This window comes from Dromiciops gliroides, chromosome 4 (assembly GCF_019393635.1).
Source record: "Dromiciops gliroides isolate mDroGli1 chromosome 4, mDroGli1.pri, whole genome shotgun sequence".
Taxonomy (NCBI): Eukaryota; Metazoa; Chordata; class Mammalia; order Microbiotheria; family Microbiotheriidae; genus Dromiciops; species Dromiciops gliroides.
This window is the reverse complement of record NC_057864.1, coordinates 171,583,403-171,601,910: the sequence shown is the minus strand read 5'-3', so window position 1 is coordinate 171,601,910 and position 18,508 is coordinate 171,583,403. Positions and strand designations below refer to the sequence as shown.

Here is an 18,508-nt window from a genome sequence, read left to right as displayed (position 1 = left end):
TAAGTAGATAAGGCATTTATTAAATAATTTCTATGTGTCAGGTAATATGCTATATGTGGTTTTACCCCAGGGCTCTACCCTGAGTCTTCTCTCCTCCTGCCACTGGCAGTTTCTCTCACAGTGATTTCATCAGGTCTCATGGGCTCACTATGCAGCTGACTCTCAAATCTGCATATCCAGCCCTCCTTTCTTCTAAGTTATATATATTCCAGTATCTTGAACTGCCTACTTGGCATTTCTACCTAGATGTCTCATATGCATTTTGAACTCAGTGTGTCCCAAAATGAGCACATTATGTTTTTCCCTACAACTTTCCCTCTACCACTATTCCCTCAGTCAACCAGGTTCACAATTTAAGAATCACCCAGAAAGTCTTTACTCTCACTCAACCCACATTTCCAATCAATTACAAAATCTTGTCAATTTCACCTCCATGCTATCTCTCACACTCATCTTCTTTCCTCTCACATGGTCAGCACCCTAATTCAGAACTGTGACTTTTGCCTAGATAATTGCAATATTGCAGTAGTCTCCTAATCAATCTCCTGGTTGTGCATTCTTCCCCTCTAATCCCTACTCCCATCATTCAGTTTTACTCTATAACCTCCTTCCATCCATCCATGCATCCATCCACCTCTTTGTCTACCCACCATCCTTCATATAGCTACTAAAGTGATATACCTAAAGTATAGGTCTGGCAACACTGTTCTTTTCCTTAGTGTTTCCCTGCTGCCTCTAAGATAAAATACAATGTTCTCTATGTGGCATTTATAATCTGACTCTAGGCTATTTTTCCAGGAACATTACATATTACTCTCTTTCACATTCTCTATTTTTCCACCAAACTGGTCTACATGTTCTCTCCCACATGCAACATTCCCTGGTCTGCCTCCACACCTTCAGAGGGGCTGTCCTACCCTGCCTGGAATGGTCTTTCTCCTCACTTCCACCTTTTGGAATCCTTAGCTCTCTCCAAGGCTCAGTTCAAGTGTTATCTTCTTTAACATTCCTTTCCTTATTAGTTGTCAGTGTATCCCTCCTGAAATCATTTTGTATCTATCTTTATTTACTTAGGCTTGTATATATTTACCAATAGAATATATCCTCCTTGAGGGCAGTAAGAATTGTCCTATTTTATTTCTGTATTCTCAGTATCTAGCCTATGCTGCCGGTAGAATATAACCTCTCTGAGGGCAGGGATTTTCCCATTTTTGTCTTTGTATTCCCAGGACCTGGAAGATTACCTGTCATAAAGTAGGTGCCTTATCGATGTTTGTTGAATCCAGTGGCATTCCCACATGCCTCCTCTAGGAGACTGGTTCCATAGTGACAGAAGCCAAGAATTGAAGTCAGTTGGGGGGAATACTTTTTTTTTTTGGACACAACTACATGACACAGTGTTTATAGCATTAGATCTAAAGTCATGAAGACCTGAGTTCAAATCTGGCCTCAAATGTGACTCAGGGCAAGTCACTTTATCTCAGTTTGCCTCAGTTTCCTCAACCATAAAATGGAGATAATAACAGCATCTGCCTTCTAGGGTTGTGGTGAGAATCAAATCAGAAAATATTTGTAAACTTCTTAGCTCAGTGTATATGGTACGTATTGTATGTATGTATGTGTGTGTATATATATGCATATATTCATATATATCAGTGTATATAGTGCATATAATAGATACTTAATACATGATTCTTTACTTTCTATGGGAAACCTTCATGTGCCAGGACAGTGATCTTCATGGCACATGAAGACTAGGGTCTTCTCACTGCTGAAGGGAAGACTATATGCCCTCATTGGATATGAATACACTGGGTGAAAGCCCTCCTAGCTCCAACCTAGTTATTGCAATGATAGTATATTCTCTTTTGGGGGTACCTTCCTGAGGGTCCCACACAGAACTTTGTAAACAATCAATGCCAGTCCACATATTGACGAACTTGTTGACTTAACAGGAAAAAAAGGAAAGACATTTTCTTCTTGAGGCAAAATTGCTTATAAATGTTATGTAGATTTCTCCCCTTACCCCCTTTCCCTCTTGGTTTCCAGGAGAGCCTCATTATCTTTAGAACAATTCTCCTCAGACTCTTCAGTTTATTTGCATTTGTTAGTCCAACAAGGTTTGTTTGAACATCAATCCATTTTCAAGCATTCAGAATAGTTGGGGAGAGAGGAGAGCAATGTGATGAGGAGAGAATAAAAACTAGAAAGGAATAGTGGGTGGATGTAGAGAGAGCTCTCTGCCTCTACTGGACACAGATTTTAATCACCAAAAGAGGGATAAGGAGGCTACAAGATGGGCCGTGGATAAACTGTGTGGGTCAAGGAAGGAGAGTGCCTGAAGCCATATTTCACAGTTCACTCAGCTTTCAGGGCCCTTACCCAGCTATAATTCAAAAATTTCAGAATTCAGGGTTACTGGAAAGGATCTTTAGGTCCTAATTTTAGCTCTGGATAAGTAGATAACTAAGCTCTGACTTAGTAGAGAGCATTTATCCTCTAGTGGCTTATTCTGGGCTGTTCCTCCACATTTCTGGCTTTTCACCAACACTATAAGAGTAGCTATATCCTGGAGCCAGAGGTCCTTAACCTGTGGTTCCCACCCTAAAGAGTCCATGGCTAGATTTCAGTGTTTCTGTGAACTTGGATGAAAAAAAAAATACATCTTTATTTTCACTTCCCTTTAATTGAAACTTAGCATTTCCTTCCATTTTTAAAAAGATATGATTCTGAGAAGGGGTCTGTAAGTTAAACCAGATTCTCAAAGAGGTCCACGACATAGGAAGGTTAAGAATTCTGGGCCTAAGATGATCAAACTTCTTCCTCCATCCTGAACTGACTGAAAGTGCAAGAGTTTTCAGCCTTACTGCCTTACCCATGGTGAGCCAGCGTGATAGAGTAAATAGGCTAGGGGAAGCATGGTTTCAGATCCTGCCTCCGATTCTTACTATGAGTCTTTCCTCATCTTTATTATTGCTAAGCATTTTTGTGAGAATCAAATGAAATAAAGTATGTAGAGACACACATTTGAAAGTGCTTTTAAAGTATCAGTTATTATTATTCCACATCCAGCCCTAATTTCCATTAGCAAATGTATTATTTCTATCAACATCCACCTCATGACAAAACCAACCAACCAAAAAAAAAAAGCATTAATGGTAGAAAAAAATAATGAACAGGGAGTCAGGAGACTGGGATTTTTTTGTTTTGGATCTGCCACTAATTGACTATGTAGTCATGGCCAAGTCACATTTCCTTGAGAAGGTTTCCTCATCTGCAAAATAAGACTAGGTGATTTAAGATTCCTTTCAACTGTAACACAAATTATGTGTTGATTCTAAATTTCTGTTTAGTAGGAGAGGTGAGGTCTTTCCCTAACTGTCTTGTTCTGGTTTTTTGTTGTTGTTTTTTGTTTTTTTGCGGGGCAAAGGGGGTTAAGTGACTTGCCCAAGGTCACACAGCTAGTAAGTGTCAAGTGTCTGAGGCTGGATTTGAACTCAGGTCCTCCTGAATCCAGGGCTGCCCACAAAATATTTTTTTTGTTTTTGTTGTTTTGGTGAGGTAATTGGGGTTAAGTGACTTGCCCAGGGTCACATAGCTAGTGTTAAGTGTCTGAGGCTGGATTTGAACTCGGGTCCTCACGAATTCAGGGCTGGTGCTTTATCCACTGTGCCACCCAGCTGCCCCTGTGTTGTTCTGTTTTAAGCTTTTCAGCATGACCTAGGGCAAATCATTTCCCCTTAGTCTCTAGTTTTAGCACCTAAAAAAGTGAGTTGGGTTAGTCAATTTCAGATTCATGGACTCCCAAGGAATCCATGAATAGATTCCAGAAAGTCCATGAATTTTAATGAGTAAAAATAGCACCTTTATTTTTATTAACTTCTCCCTGAAATCCAACATTTCCTTCAATTATTTAAAAACTTTATTCTGAGGAGTCCATTGGTTTCACCGGGCTTCTGAAAGGGTCTGTGACATAGAAAGATTTAGAACTCCTGGACTAAATGATGCCCAAGATCCTTTCCACTTACTCTATTTTAGATATCTTGTTACTAAGTTGTGACAGTCAGTGAGAGAGGCAGCCCAAAGATACTGCTTGTACACACACCATGCACTAATTCTCTATACTAGATGCTGTATTAGAATAGAGAAGGAATGGAAGCTGTAGTTCATGCCTTTAGTTGTCATGGCCTTCAGATGAGAAGTGAAAAGGTAAAGGGTCAATGACTAACTACACTAGCCAGGACCCTGCAATGGGAGGTGTTGAATCAGTTTTGAGACTACATACATAGACATAGGGAAAGGGATCTGGAATACACCAAATTGAGCATATAGAAGTATGGCAAGTCAAGGTAAAGTCAGAGTTAATATCCGATGATGAACCAGGTTGAAGGAATAAACAAAGCAGCTCAAAATTATGTTTTTAAAGGGCAAGGCATGGCAAAGTATTGGAAATCAAGGGAATGCCCATCAACTGGGGAATGGCTTAACAAGTTGTGGTATATGAATGTAATGGAATACTATTGTGCTATTAGAAATTATGAGTAGGGGCAGCTAGGTGGTGCAGTGGATAAAGCACCGGCCCTGGATTCAGGAGTTCCTGAGTTCAAATCCGGCCCCAGACACTGGACACTTAACACTTACTAGCTGTGTGACCCTGGGCAAGTCACTTAACCCCAATTGCCTCACTAAAAAAAAAAAAAAAAGAAAAGAAATTATGAGTAGGCAGATTTCAGAAAAAACCTGGAAGGACTTACATGAACTGATGCTGAGTGTAGTGAGCAGAACCAGAACATTGTACAGAGTAATAGCAACATTGTGTGATGATCAACTGTGGTAGACTTGGCTCTTCTCAGCAGGGCAATGATCCAAAAAAATACCAAAGAACTCATGATAGAAAATGTTCTCCACATCCAGAAAAAAGAACTGTGTACTCTGAATGCAGATTGAACCATACTGTTTCTACTTTTTGACTGTTTTTTTTTCTTTTTTGAGGGTTTTCCCTTGTGTTCTGATTCTTCTTTCACAATATGACTATTGCAGATATATGTTTAATGTGATTGGGCTTTCTGTCTTGGGGAGGGGGGAGGGAGGGAGAAAAATTTAGAACTAAGAATCTCATGAAAACAAATGTTGAAAACTATCTTTACATGTAACTGGAAAATAATAAGATAATTTTATGATTAAAAACTTAATGAAGGGCAGCTAGGTGGCACAGTGGATAGAACACCGGCCCTGGAGTCAGGAGTACCTGAGTTCAAATCCGACCTCAGACACTTGACACTTACTAGCTGTGTGACCCTGGGCAAGTCACTTAACCCCAATTGCCTCACTAAAAAAAAAACAAAAACAGAAACAAAAAAAAAACTTAATGAGATCTTTCAATAAAATAAATAAAAGGCAAGGCAAAGAGATATAGGATCAGGGACCAGGACTAAGACCAGAGACTAGGATATCCAATAAAATCCAGTGAGCCTTTATTAAATTCCTACTATGTGCAAAATGTTATCCTAGGCTCTTAGAATACAAAGACAAAAGTGAAAAACAGTCCCTGCTCTCAAGGAGATTACATTCTAGATGTGGGATACAGCAGATAAAAAGATAAGTAAATTCAAGATCATTTGAGAAGGGAGAAAGCATAAATAATTTGGGAAAATCAGGAAAGATTTCCTATGGGAAGTGGAAAATGAGCTGAACCTCGAGTGAAGTTACATGTTACAGATTGTGATGCCAAATTGAGCAATTTGTACTTATCTTGGTGGCATTAGGGATTCACTGATGATTTTTGAGCATGGAAATTATATAGTCAGACTTGTGTTTTAAGAAGGTTAATTTATTAGTGATCTGGAGGATGGGTTGAAGAAGGGAAAGACCAGATAGAGAAAACAAGGAGCAGGATGTTTAAAAAAAAAAAAAAGTCCGGGTAGAGAGGAAATAAAGGCCTGAACTGGAGGGTTGGCCACACGAATGGGAATAAGAGGATGAATATGAGACATGTTTTAAAGGTAAAATAAACAAGTATTAACAACAGCTTAGATAATGGGTGAGGAGAGACATGGGAAAGGAAGGAGACATACATGAAGTCTGAGCCAGCACTGGAAAGTGAGGCAGCTTGTCTTCCAACAATGTTTATTTCTTCTCTCTCTCTCTCCCTCTCTCTCTCTCTCTCTCTTGCAGGGCAATGAGGGTTAAGTGACTTGCCCATGGTCACACAGCTAGTACATGTCGAGTGTCTGAGGTCAAATTTGAACTCAGGTCCTCCTGAATCTAGGGCCAGTGCTTTATCCACTGAGCCACCTAGCTGCCCCTACACTCTTCTTTTTAATGGTGAACAAGAGCATGCTGGCCATGCCCCCTCTTGCTTTTTACAGGATAGGATTTGGGTATCAGATATCAGGAAGACTGTAGTCCAATAGGTCACAGAAACACATACACATGCACTTATATGCATAACTGAAGAATATTTCCAAAGGTGCAGACTGATGCTTTACTTTTCTCATTTATAAAGAGATGAACTTGGATTACCTCCTACTGCTCAAGTCTAAATCCAATGATTCTATGTTATCAGGAGATTTAAGTAATATAAACAAGGCAGGGGTATAGAATAAAGATCTATAAGGGTAGGTTGGATTGGGATAGATCTAGGCCTTTCCTCATATCTGGTGTTATTGGCACCTAGTCAACCCCCCCCCATTTCAGGAGTAAAGAGTTGAAATTAGGTCATTTAGTCCAACCCCTTCATTGTACAATTGAGGAAACTGATACCCACAGAGGTTAAGTGACTTGTTCAAAGTTCCACTTGTGGTCAGTGACACAGCAGAGATTTGAATCCATCACTCATTGCACTCTTCCACAGTTTCAAAAACAATAGGAAGCCATGAAAGGTTTTTGAACAACATTGTGAGAACAGTGATGAAAATAAGGATGATGAGGAAGATAAGGATGACAATGCTACTAATTATAATAGCTAACACTTATCTAGTAATTTAAATTTTGCAAAGCCCTTATATGTTATCTTATTAGGCCATTATAATAACTCTGTGAAGTTGATTTTAAATGATCCCCATTTTATAGATAAGGAAGCTGAGGCTGAGAAAGGTTAAGGGTTTTTTCCATGGTCATATAGTTAGTAAATGAATTAGGAAGGAATCAGACTATGGTCTTCCTGGATTCAATTCCATGGCTCTATCAAGTACATTATCTAGCTACTCAGGGAAGATTTTGTTGCTGTTGTTGTTGTTGTTTTTACAACCTTGTGGAGGATGAATTAGAAAGGGGAGAAGATGGAGACAAAAAAGACCAATTAGGAGATATTACAAAAGACTTGTCAAATAGTGACAAAAGTCTGAACTTGCAGTAGTGGTTGTGTGCATTAAAAAAAAGGAATGGGGCAAAAGATGTTTAATAAGAGATAGAATTGACAGAACTTGACAATTGATTGGATTACATAGAGAGTGTAGGTAAGGGAAAAGTCAAAAGTGACTCCAAAGTTTTGAACCTGGGTAACGAGAGAACTAGTGGTACCCTCAATCCAAATGGGACAGTTTAGAGAACGGAGAAGGGTAAGAGGAAAAATTAGAAATCCCATTTTAGACATGTTGAAGTTAAGGTGCTGACAGGACTTCCCAGTGGAGCTGTCCAGCAAGCAGTTGGTGATCTGAGACTGGCATTCAGGAAAGAAATGAGTTGTACAGAAAGATTTGGGAGTCATCTATATCATCTTCAACTCTCTGACCATAGCTGTTTGATGAGAACATAAAATAAGCAATGGTGTAGATTTAGGGAGAAGATTAAAAACATCTCTGTTAAAACAACCTCCTCAACATTAAAACAAATTATATTATTTAGAATCTGCCATTTCTCCAAAATGTCCTTGTTTTGTTGGTAATATAAAGGCAAACTGACTACTTAGTGCATAATGCCTTTCAAAAGCCTCCTAACCACTTTACTTTGCATCAAAGAAAATCAATTGGGTTATTGCTACCCACTATTCTCAGGATTCATGGGAAGGGAGGGCTAGGAGCTTGTTGCTAATGTTGTTGTTTTAATAAAACCTTTCTTCTGTGTGTTATCTCTGAAGAGAAGCAGGCCCAAAAGGAAAAAGGTAGAGGAAGCCAAAGGTTCTTGCATTATGATATGAGCTGTCAGATTTCTTAGGTATAGATTTTCCCTTCTTCTGCATTATAGCTGAATAGGGAAAATGGACAGGCATGACAGGTTTGATGTCTGGGAGCAATGGGAAAATACATCTCCCAATGGGAAAAAAAGTATTCTTCCATCCCAAAGGATTTGATATCACCCCCACTCACCTCCCCATCCCTGCCCCTTGCCACATGCTATAGGAAGAAAGGAAAGAACAATAACCCAATGAAAGTTTGAAACTTTACCCCTGAGGCCACTTTTCAAGAAGGATGATTAGGAAACACTGCTCATTTCTCCTTTCTAGCAAAGGCTTTTTCTTTGTTGATTTGTTCAAGAAAGGTAATGTCATGACATGACTGGCAATTTGATCTGACTCTGCCATCCTGCAAATAAACAGCATATCCCCATTATAGGCTAGCTCATTGTTCTCCAAATTCAGCACCAGTAATTCATGCCTCCCTACACACAGTCCTGTGCATATAACAAAGCAAACTATAGCATCATTGACCTCAGTTTCATTCTCTTAATGCTGTATTAAAAAGTGATTCCAGTGTTCAGAGACACTTAATTTATACAAATCATTGGCCCCTAAGCTAAAAAAAAAGGGTGGGACTAAAATGCCTATACTTCTTAACCAAGAGATCTCACCATTAGGCATATACCACAAAGAATTAAAGATAGAAAAAAAAGTTATTATGCACCAAGAGCAGTGGTTATGAGGTATAGGCATTTTAGGGAGGAAGGTGCTATTATTACCCCATTTTATACTTGAGGAAACTGAGGCAGACAGAAATTCCATGGACTGCCCAGGGTTGCACAGCTAGTAAATGTCTGAAGCTAGTTTTGAACTCGGGTCTTCCTGACTCAGTGCTCTATCCACTGCGCTAACTTATTGCCTCAATGTCTTACATGCAGATGGGCAAAAAGTGTAATTTGCATTTTAGAGTTCCCTTGGGACACTGAAAATTCATGTGACTTGCTAATGATCATACAGTTGTCAGAAGCAAGACTTAAACTTGGGTCTTCCTGCCTCGAAGAGTAGCCCTAAACCTACTATACCACATTGATTCTACTATTAGAGCCATTGTTCAGCTACATTATGGGTTAGTTAAGATTTTGCTATAGGGACAGCTAGGTGATGTAGTAGATAAAACACTGGCCCTGGATTCAGGAGGACTTGAGTTCAAATCCGGCCTCAGACACTTGACTCTTACTAGGTGTGTCACCCTGGGCAAGTTACTTAACCCTCGTTGCCCTGCAAAACAAAAGGAAGGAAGGAAGGACGGAAGGAGGGAAGAAAGGAAGAGAAAAGAAGAATTAAGATTTTGTTGGATAGCCTAAAAATCTTGCCACCATTTGTAATGCAGTTTTGATCAGAGCATTCTCTCTAAGTACAAGTAATTGACAAAAGCAAATTCTGGGGCCAGCTATAATTGAGTATTGGGGACTTCCTGGAAAGACTTCATCTTTAGGTAATCTGTCCATATAAAGAGGAATTCCCACTCTCACTATCTTCTGAGGAAACTTAATAATTGATTCTAGGGTGAGGGGATTGGGCAAGTGACCTACTCCATATTTAGGGATTAAGAAAGTTGATTTGAAGTTCCTTTTCCAGATCCTGCCCTTCTTCCCCCAAGGCCACACTAGCTTCAAAAAGGGAATCTATGTCCATATAACACATAGGTTCTAGATTAAAAACAGAGGTTATTCAATAAGTTCCAAGGGGATTCCTTTCACATAGACTGTCAGCATGGTCCAAAGATCACAACTGAGGATTTATCTGGGAAAAGAGAAAAGGATCCGACTCAAAGAAAACCAGACTGCTAGGTGACACAGTGAATAGAGTACTGAACCTGGAGTCAGAAAGACTCATCTCCCTGAATTCAAAATCCATCCTTAGGTACTTAGTAGCTGTATGACCCTAGGCAAGTTACTTAACCCTGTTTGCCTCAGTTTCTGCAGGTGTAAAATGAGCAGGAGGAGGAAACAGCGAACCACTCCAGTGTCTTTGCCAAGAAAATCCCAAATGGGGTCATGAAGTATTAAACACAAATGAAGATGACTGAACAATTAAAGATATATCACACTGTTTCTCTTTGCAAGTGGTAGATTCATAGAAATTTATAGCTAGAAGGGATCTTGCAGATCATTCAGTCTAAACCTCTCATTGTATAGCAGAGGAATTGGGGTCTTAAACTGAATTATAAACTTAAAGGTAGAAGGAACTAAAGATCATCTTATCAAGCTAAAGCCAAAAGTGCTTAAGGAACTCGGTCACAGTCACAGATATAGTAAATAGCAGAGCCAAGATTTGGACCCGGTCTTTCCCCTACACCAAGCTCCCAAGGGAATTTTCTACACCATTACTCTGACTCTCCTGGTATCTGTTTTCCCCAAGGAGTAGATTACTCTGAGCCAACCCAACTTCATTTGACTCCTATCTTAATGACAGTTATTTTATCTCTGTGAAGTTCTTGGCTGGGACTGTGAGTTAATTTCTACTTCCTTTTTTCTTGGCTTCTCAAGAGGGACAAAAGGTAGCAAATTCCTTTGGTGGAAAGAAGCAACTTTTTCTAAACTTATAGGAGTAAAACTTGCATGGGATTCTCATTTACACTAGATCCTCATATCCAGTCAAGTTTTAATTGCTCAGGTCCAATTTTTAATCCTAAGATGGTCCTTGCTCACTTCATTCCACACACACTTTCAGGCCATTACCTCCTGCTGCCTGGTTAGTTTGAGCTAGGGGGAGTAAAACTCAATGTTATTACAGGACTAGAAAACATAATTAGGAAGCTAAATCATCTGCCAAAATTCAATGTAGTGCATTCCAGAGCCAAAACAATTAGGGCTCTGTATGTGTGCATGTGTGGGTCGGAAAGAAGGAGGGAGATGACTCATTATTTTGGATTATTCACACTAAGAGCTGAAACTAGCAATTTTTTGCACTCAGGGCAAGATGCACTTACATACACCCTCAAATCTTCTGAGGGCAAAGGGTAGAGAAGACAGCCACCTTAACAACAACAGTAAGCGCAATAATAATAGCATTTATGTAGCACTTTATGATTTATAAAATGTTATACATTGCTATCTCATTTGATCCTCATAACAATTCTGTGAGATATGTGATATTATATCTAATTTGTAGATGAGGAAACTCAGGCTTGCCCAGGATCACATGGTGAATATGGAATAGGCTTTGAACTCAGGTCCTCCTGGTTTCAAGTCCCACATTCTATGAACTATGCTACTTAGTCTTACTTGAGGAAAATCTTGGGGCGCTATTCTGAGAGACCCCATAAATGGGCTCCAATTGGAGGGATACCCTGAGATACCTCGATGGCATTGCTGTCTGAGGAAGACCAGGGTAGAGTGAAGTCATGGACAGTTCATGTTATCTGATAGCTTCTTAGTGTGCTGGAAATGGCAGTAGAAGACCTGGGTTTGAATCTAGCCTCTAGCAGGTGTGGTACATATGATCTCAGGAAAGCCATTTCAATCATCTCAGCCTCCATTTTCTCATTTATAAAATGAAGAAGTTGGTCTAGAGAAACTCTAAGGTCTCTCTTATCTCTAAACTTGTGATCTTACAATCTTCTAAAAATTATTCTTGCTAATTGATTTCTTGGTTGCTGAGTGAATAAAAGAACTAACAAAATGTAAATCTAGCAAATTTGAGTTTGTGCTAACATTTACAAATATTATCTTAAAATGTGTATCCTTTACATTTTTTCTTTAATAAATGGATATCACCTATATTTCCCAATATATCATTCTACCTCCTATTCCCATCCCATATGACAGAGTAAGAAAAAAAAGAGGGGGAAAATACTTCAGCAAATCTAATCAATGTAACACCAAAAAAATTAAGATATTATATGGAGTCCTTCATACCCATAGTCCCACACATCTGCATAGAATGAAGGGTAGTGCTTTTTCCTATTTCTTCTTTGGAAACGAATTTATTCATTATAATTTTCTATATTCAGTTTCCATTATCTTATTGTTCTTTCCACTCACATGGTTGTAGCCCATTTTATATAGTTTTTCCCATTTCTGCTTAGTTCACTTTGCATCAGTTCATATGTCTTCCCATATTTCTTTGCATTTATCACATCCATCATTTCTTATACTGCGGTTATATTCCATTGTGTTCATAAATCACAACTTGTTCAGCCCTTCTTCAGTCAATGGTATCCTTTACATTTCTGTACCCTCTGAAAAAAGGTCACTCTGCCTTAGTTATGGTTCTATATGAACCCATGAAGGTGGAAAAGAAGTGAAGAACTAAAGATCTTGTTTCTTGGCATATATTATCTTAGCATCATGAGACTTAGAGCTAGAAGCAACCTTGGAGATCATCCATTGCATTTAGCTCATTTAAATATTTTTTAAAAATATATTGTGAGAATTTATATATATATATGGATCTGTTTCTGTGTCTAATTATGAAAGTCTTTTTCCCCATTTCCTTTTCTTTCTCTTCCTTATCCTCTCCCTTGTCCTCCTTCTCCTCTTTGTCCTTCCTGTCCTCCTTTTGCTCCTCCCCCTTTTCTCTTTCTCCTCTTCCTCCTTCTCCTCCTCCTCCTCCTCCTCCTCCTCCTTTCCCTCCTCTTCCTTCTTCTTTCCCTGCATCCCCTCTAACAGTTCTGAATGATCAGATGTTCTGGCCATGCAATCCTCTGTCTAACCAGAGCAGCAGACACAGTCCAAACAGTATCAGGGCACAGGTGGGTTCTCCATCTGTCAGATAATGAAAGTACCTGCAGAAATAGAGTGCTTGAGCTGGCTACCAAAGCTTTTAACACTCCCATTGGCTCCCAGAGACAAGTAGGTAGGCTATCCTTAAGATTGGCAAGTAATATAGTGGAAAAGGATAGCTCACTGGGGGATATCCACGCTTAAGCAGCTAAAGTTCCATGGCTAAAAGAATTTTGAGGGCAAATATTCTTTTAATAAGTGGAATCTCATTTAAGGTTTCTTTTGTATTAAGCATAAGGCAAAAACATCAGTCTCAGAGCTGGGAGACCCAGATTCTGGTCCCGGCCAACTTCACCACATACCAGCCCTATCAGCTTTGCGAGGTCAATAAATAAATCTCTTTGATCATCGATTTCCTCATCTTTAAATAGCAATAATTATTATTGTTATATAGCCAATATTTATATAATTTTTTAAGCTTTGTAAAGAACTTTCCATATATTTTTTCCTGTGAGCTTCACAACCCTGAGAAGTAGTTATTATAACTATCCCCATCTTCTAGGTGAGGAACATGAGGCAGGGAGGATAGGTGATTTGCCCAGCATAACACAAGTAACATGAGTTGGAAGCAGGTTTTAAATTCATGCCTTCCTAACTCCAAGTTAGACATTCTATGTATAGGTATCCCTTCCACACTGTGCCTTTCCCATCAAGGTTTCAATATGTCATGGGTTGGCATAAGAAATTAAGTGGGAATTTTTTGTGAGTTTTACAGAAGTCTCAGATGATATGTGAAGGCCAGAAGATGATGCAGAAAAAGTTTAGAAACTCAGAAATACATAAAATATATGGATAGTATTATATAATGTCAACCTATTTTATCTCTTAATACCATAATAATTCACTTTTTCTTTGATACTAAGGGAGGGCCAAATTTTTTTCTGCAGATTTTCTGAATTGTGGGGACACCACGTCCCAACCTCTAACCACCCCATACAATGCCACTCAACTGCCTCGCTCACTCACAGTCTTTCAGTCATGTTGTAGAGAAACTTCTTTGTAAATTGTTAAGTGCTATGTGAATGTAAGATAGTAATCATTAGCCTCAATAGTAATAAGTTCAAATGATCCTGGGTATTTTGGTCTCTAATATTTGAAATTGACATGTCAGGTAATGATTACTAGCTGTGTATTAAAAACACCAAGGAAATACCAACATTAATAAAATATAGAGATCATACACTTTGTCTCCAGTCTCTTTCCTTTGCAGTCTGCATATTAATCTTTCTAGTTCACAATTATACTTATGTTACCTCCTTACTCAGAAACTGTCAATGGCTCCCTAATATCTACCAAATGAATTCCAAGTTTCTTTGGGCATTCAAGGCCTTTCTGAGTTCAGAGTCAACCTGCCTACTCTAGGACTATTCCCTTTCTTTTTCCTATACACCAACCAAACTGGAATATTTGTTACTTTATCAAAAGAAAAAATATATTTTGGCTTTCTGCCTCTGCACAGCTCCTCTCATACTGAAATGTTTTTCCTCTTAGGTTTTCCTTTCTAATGTCTTCAGTTGTTCAATTATTTTTTCACTTATCTGAGTTTTTGTGATCGCTTATGGTTTTTGGGGGGCAGATATTGGAAAAGTTTGGCATTTTCTTCTTCAACTTATTTTACAGATGAGGAAACGGAGTCAAATAGGGTTAAGTGACTAGCTCAAGGTAATCCAGCTAGGAAGTGTTAAGGCCAGATTTGAACTCAGGTCTTCCTGGCTCCAGGCCCAGTATTCTATCCACTGAGTCACCTATCTGCCTTTCGAATGTCTAACCCTCTAATAAGTAACTATTCAGTACCTAATATGCACATCATTCAAAGTAAGATTCCTATGTCATTTCTCTCATGATGATTTTAACTATCTGGTAAAATAGGCTGTTCCTTCCACTAAACTCTTTTGGCATTGGCTGCCTATGTCATTATTGGTGATATATCACATACTATTCTCTATTATAACTAATTGTAGTTATTTTGTGTACTGGTTTTAGCTCCCCAACTCAGCTGTGAGTTGGGAATGGGGAGGGACTATATTCATTTGTTTCCTTATATTCCCCATGATACCTTACACAATGCCTTCTACACAGTAGTTGTGGCAAAAATATCTGTTGATTGATTGATTATGACTAGAGATAGAAATAATTGTATATTTTATGACAAGTGTATACTTATAAGCATAAAGTTGGGTTTTGTCTCCAAGGGCCAAGCTAGGAATTAGTCACAAAAAAACCCTCAGCTCATTTCTTTTCTGAGCTGTCTTTCTCAATGAACATTGCCACTCAAAGCTTGTTCCCATGTTCCTGTCACCATGATACAGGAGAACTTCGTGTCAAAGTCCTAGGAGTGCTGAAAGCTGTCAGGATTTTAGGGGAAATTGAGTGTTTGAAAATTATCACTGGGACAGCAGGGTATCTTAATGGAAATTGTAATGAGTCCTAGCCAATATACAGAATAGCCTAAAAGAGATGGATGAGACTTTAGTCAGTATCTAAGCCAAGATCTTCATTTTCCAGATTAGTACACTAGGGGACATTCCTTGAAATCAAACAAGTCCTACCCTCAGGAAGCTCATATTCTAATGGGGGAAACTAACATGTATGTATATAGGCATATACAAAATACATATAAAGCCGACCTAAACTAACTTTGGAGGGAAGGCACTGGTAGGTGGGAGACCACAAGAGGCCTCCTGCAAAAGGAAGGCCTTGAGCTGAGCCTTGAAGAAGGGATTCTAAGAGACCAAGTATAGGATCTTACGGATTTATGGAAGGGACCTGTGAGGTCATATAGTCCTAACTCCTCCATTCAACAAATAAGAAAACTGAGGGGACTGTGGTGCAGTGAAGAAAGTACTGGCTCAGAGGACACATGTTCAAATCTTGCTTCTCATTGCCTCCTACCTGAAGGACCTTAGGCAAATTACACAACCTGCCTGGGCCTCAGTTTTCTCTTCAGTAAAATGGTAGGGGGGCAGGGTAGCTAGGTGGTGCAGTGGATAAAGCACTGGCCTTGAATTCAGGAGAACTTGAGTTCATATCCAACCTCAGACACTTGACAATTACTAGCTGTGTAACCCTGGGCAAGCCACTTAACCCTCATTGCCCCAAATAAATAAATAAATAAATAGATAGATAGATAGATAGATAGATAGATAGATAAGTAAATAATTAAGTAAATGAATAAATAAATGAATGAATGAATGAATGAATAAGTAAATAAATAAATAAATGAGTGAATGAATGAATAAATGAATGAATGAATGAATAAATAAATAAACTAACTAACTAATAAATGAATAAACAAATGAATGAATGAATGAATGAATGAATGAATGAATGAATGAATGAATGAATGAATAATATGGGAGGGGGGAGGGCTGAATCCAAAGGTTTCTAAGGTCCCTTCTAGTTCTTAAATATCTGGTCTGTCAGGGTCCAGAAATGTTGAGGGACTTGCCTAGGGTTATATGGGTAGTAGAGATCAGAGCTAAAATTTTAATTCAGGTCTCATGACTTCAAATTCAGTATGGAATATGTCCTGTCTAAACTTTGCATCTATCTGTCCAGGTGCCTAGGACAACAAATGTATTAAGTGCCTACTGTAAAGGTGGTAATAGAAATAGGAGCTATTATTGTAGCCATCTTCAACTCAAGCATTTATTAAATACTTAGCATGTATCAGGTACTGTGCTAGGTCCTAAGAGAGGAAGGTGAATGACATCCATTTCTGATACTTATAATGAAAGGTCCAAATCCCTTCTCCATCCTTTAGCATTCTACCACATGGTTTATTTCCAAATGCATTCTTAACCTGGGAATTAACTGGAATAAGTCTATATACTGCCTATAGTTGACTCTATCTTTCTTACTCCCTCTACCCCCACCAACCTACCCCTGGGGCCTTAGAAGGGCTTAATTGGGTTGGCCACAATATTAGCAGACTTGATAATGATGCAATATTGTGTAAAGATGGTGCTGAGATAGCCTTGTGGAAGGCTAATTTATTTCACCTTTCAATTTGGGTGGCAAGTTTGATGATTAAAAGGCCCTAAAATTTGAAACTAGAGAAGTTTTCAGTCTGAGCTTCTAATAAAGATATTTTTGATTAATTAGTCCTCCTCTCCAAGCAAACCCTAATTTTGTTACCTTATATAAATGCATACATGTACATATATATTTACATATAAAATATATGTATATATAAATATATGTATGTGTGTATATGTGAAGAGAGAGAGAGAGAGAGCGCTCCTAGAAGTAGAAGAGATCATTTGGACCAAGAGTTGCTCAGAAGTGAGGCTAACTTGAAGGTTTCCCATCTAGTTATCAGGGTACTTGCCCTCTTCTAACCCCTGAAGGAGTTATTTTTCATCAGAGAAGAAACCTGACAAACCTCTCAGCAGCTGAACTGTAAATCTTCTTACCTCTGACTTGTTAATAGTTTTTCTTGCCACCTCTTCTGATAATCCAAGGTAATTGTTATGAAATATGGGCTTGTTCCCTCTCTCCAGCTGCTGCTCTTCTTCCTGTTTCGCATCCTGGGATGAAGCAAAAACATTGTGTTTTTCAGTGGATGTTCATTTCCAGGGCAATAGATGCTGGACCAAGAACATGGCATCCTTATGTGATGGCTGGCAGAGTATCATGCATCTGACAGCTAAGAGTTGAGTTCTGTAACCTCCCAACCCTCCAAAAAAGGTTACCTCCTTTGTTTTTGTTTGGGTTGGTTCATGGTTATCAGACTTCTTTGCAGAAAGGGAGGAAAAGACATAGGGTCCCATCTTCGACCACAATTATAACAAATAGTATTGCTCCATTTAATTACACTTTTAGAAAGACTTCACCTGAAATTTTGAGTCTAGACTGAACAGTTTGCATCTGGCTCCAAATGACTCCAGTTTCTATCTTTGATCATACAGCAATTGATACTTGACAAATAGTTGAGAAACTATTATTTTTCTCTTAATTAATCAGGGTATCATAGCCTCTGTCTTCAAGAATTCCATGGCCACACTCAAGAGAATAGGAAAAACCTCAGGAGGTATTATTTTTTGGTGGTGAGGGGGTGGGGCAATGAGGGTTAAGTGACTTGCCCAGGGTCACACAGCTAGTAAGTGTCAAGTGTCTGAGGTTGGATTTGAACTCAGGTCTTCCTGAATCCAGGGCCAGTGCTTTGTCCACTGGACCACCTAGCTACCCCTCAGGAAGTATTATTATTAAGGACATAATTGTTAATGTTATTGAGCAGGAGTTCTTAATCTGGGGTCCATGAAATTCTTTTTTCAATATTTTGATAACTGTATTTAAATATTAATTGGTTTCCTTGACAATCCTGTCTTTCATTTTATGTGTTTGAAAACATTATTCTGAGAAGGGGTCAATAGACTTCCCCAGACTGCCAAAGGGGTCCATGATATAAATAAGGATAAGAATCCCTGATCCAGAGGCAAAGAATGATGTCACTTTGAACCTCTGTATTTCCTGTACCTAATGCCTCAAGTAGTATATAGCAGAGTTCAATAAATGCAACTTTCTTTGAGGCTTATGTGATAAGGAGATCCACCCAGTAATCTCATACTTGAGCTAGAGTACCCTGAGATGATGAAGTCCTACT

General features: G+C 38.8%; 1 pseudogene; it reads right to left on the bottom strand.

Annotated features, from left to right (window-relative positions):
- LOC122754781 overlaps positions 1 to 17,675 on the bottom strand; it is a 133,400-nt pseudogene extending 115,725 nt beyond the window's left edge.
- Between the last annotated feature and the right edge of the window lie 833 nt (positions 17,676 to 18,508).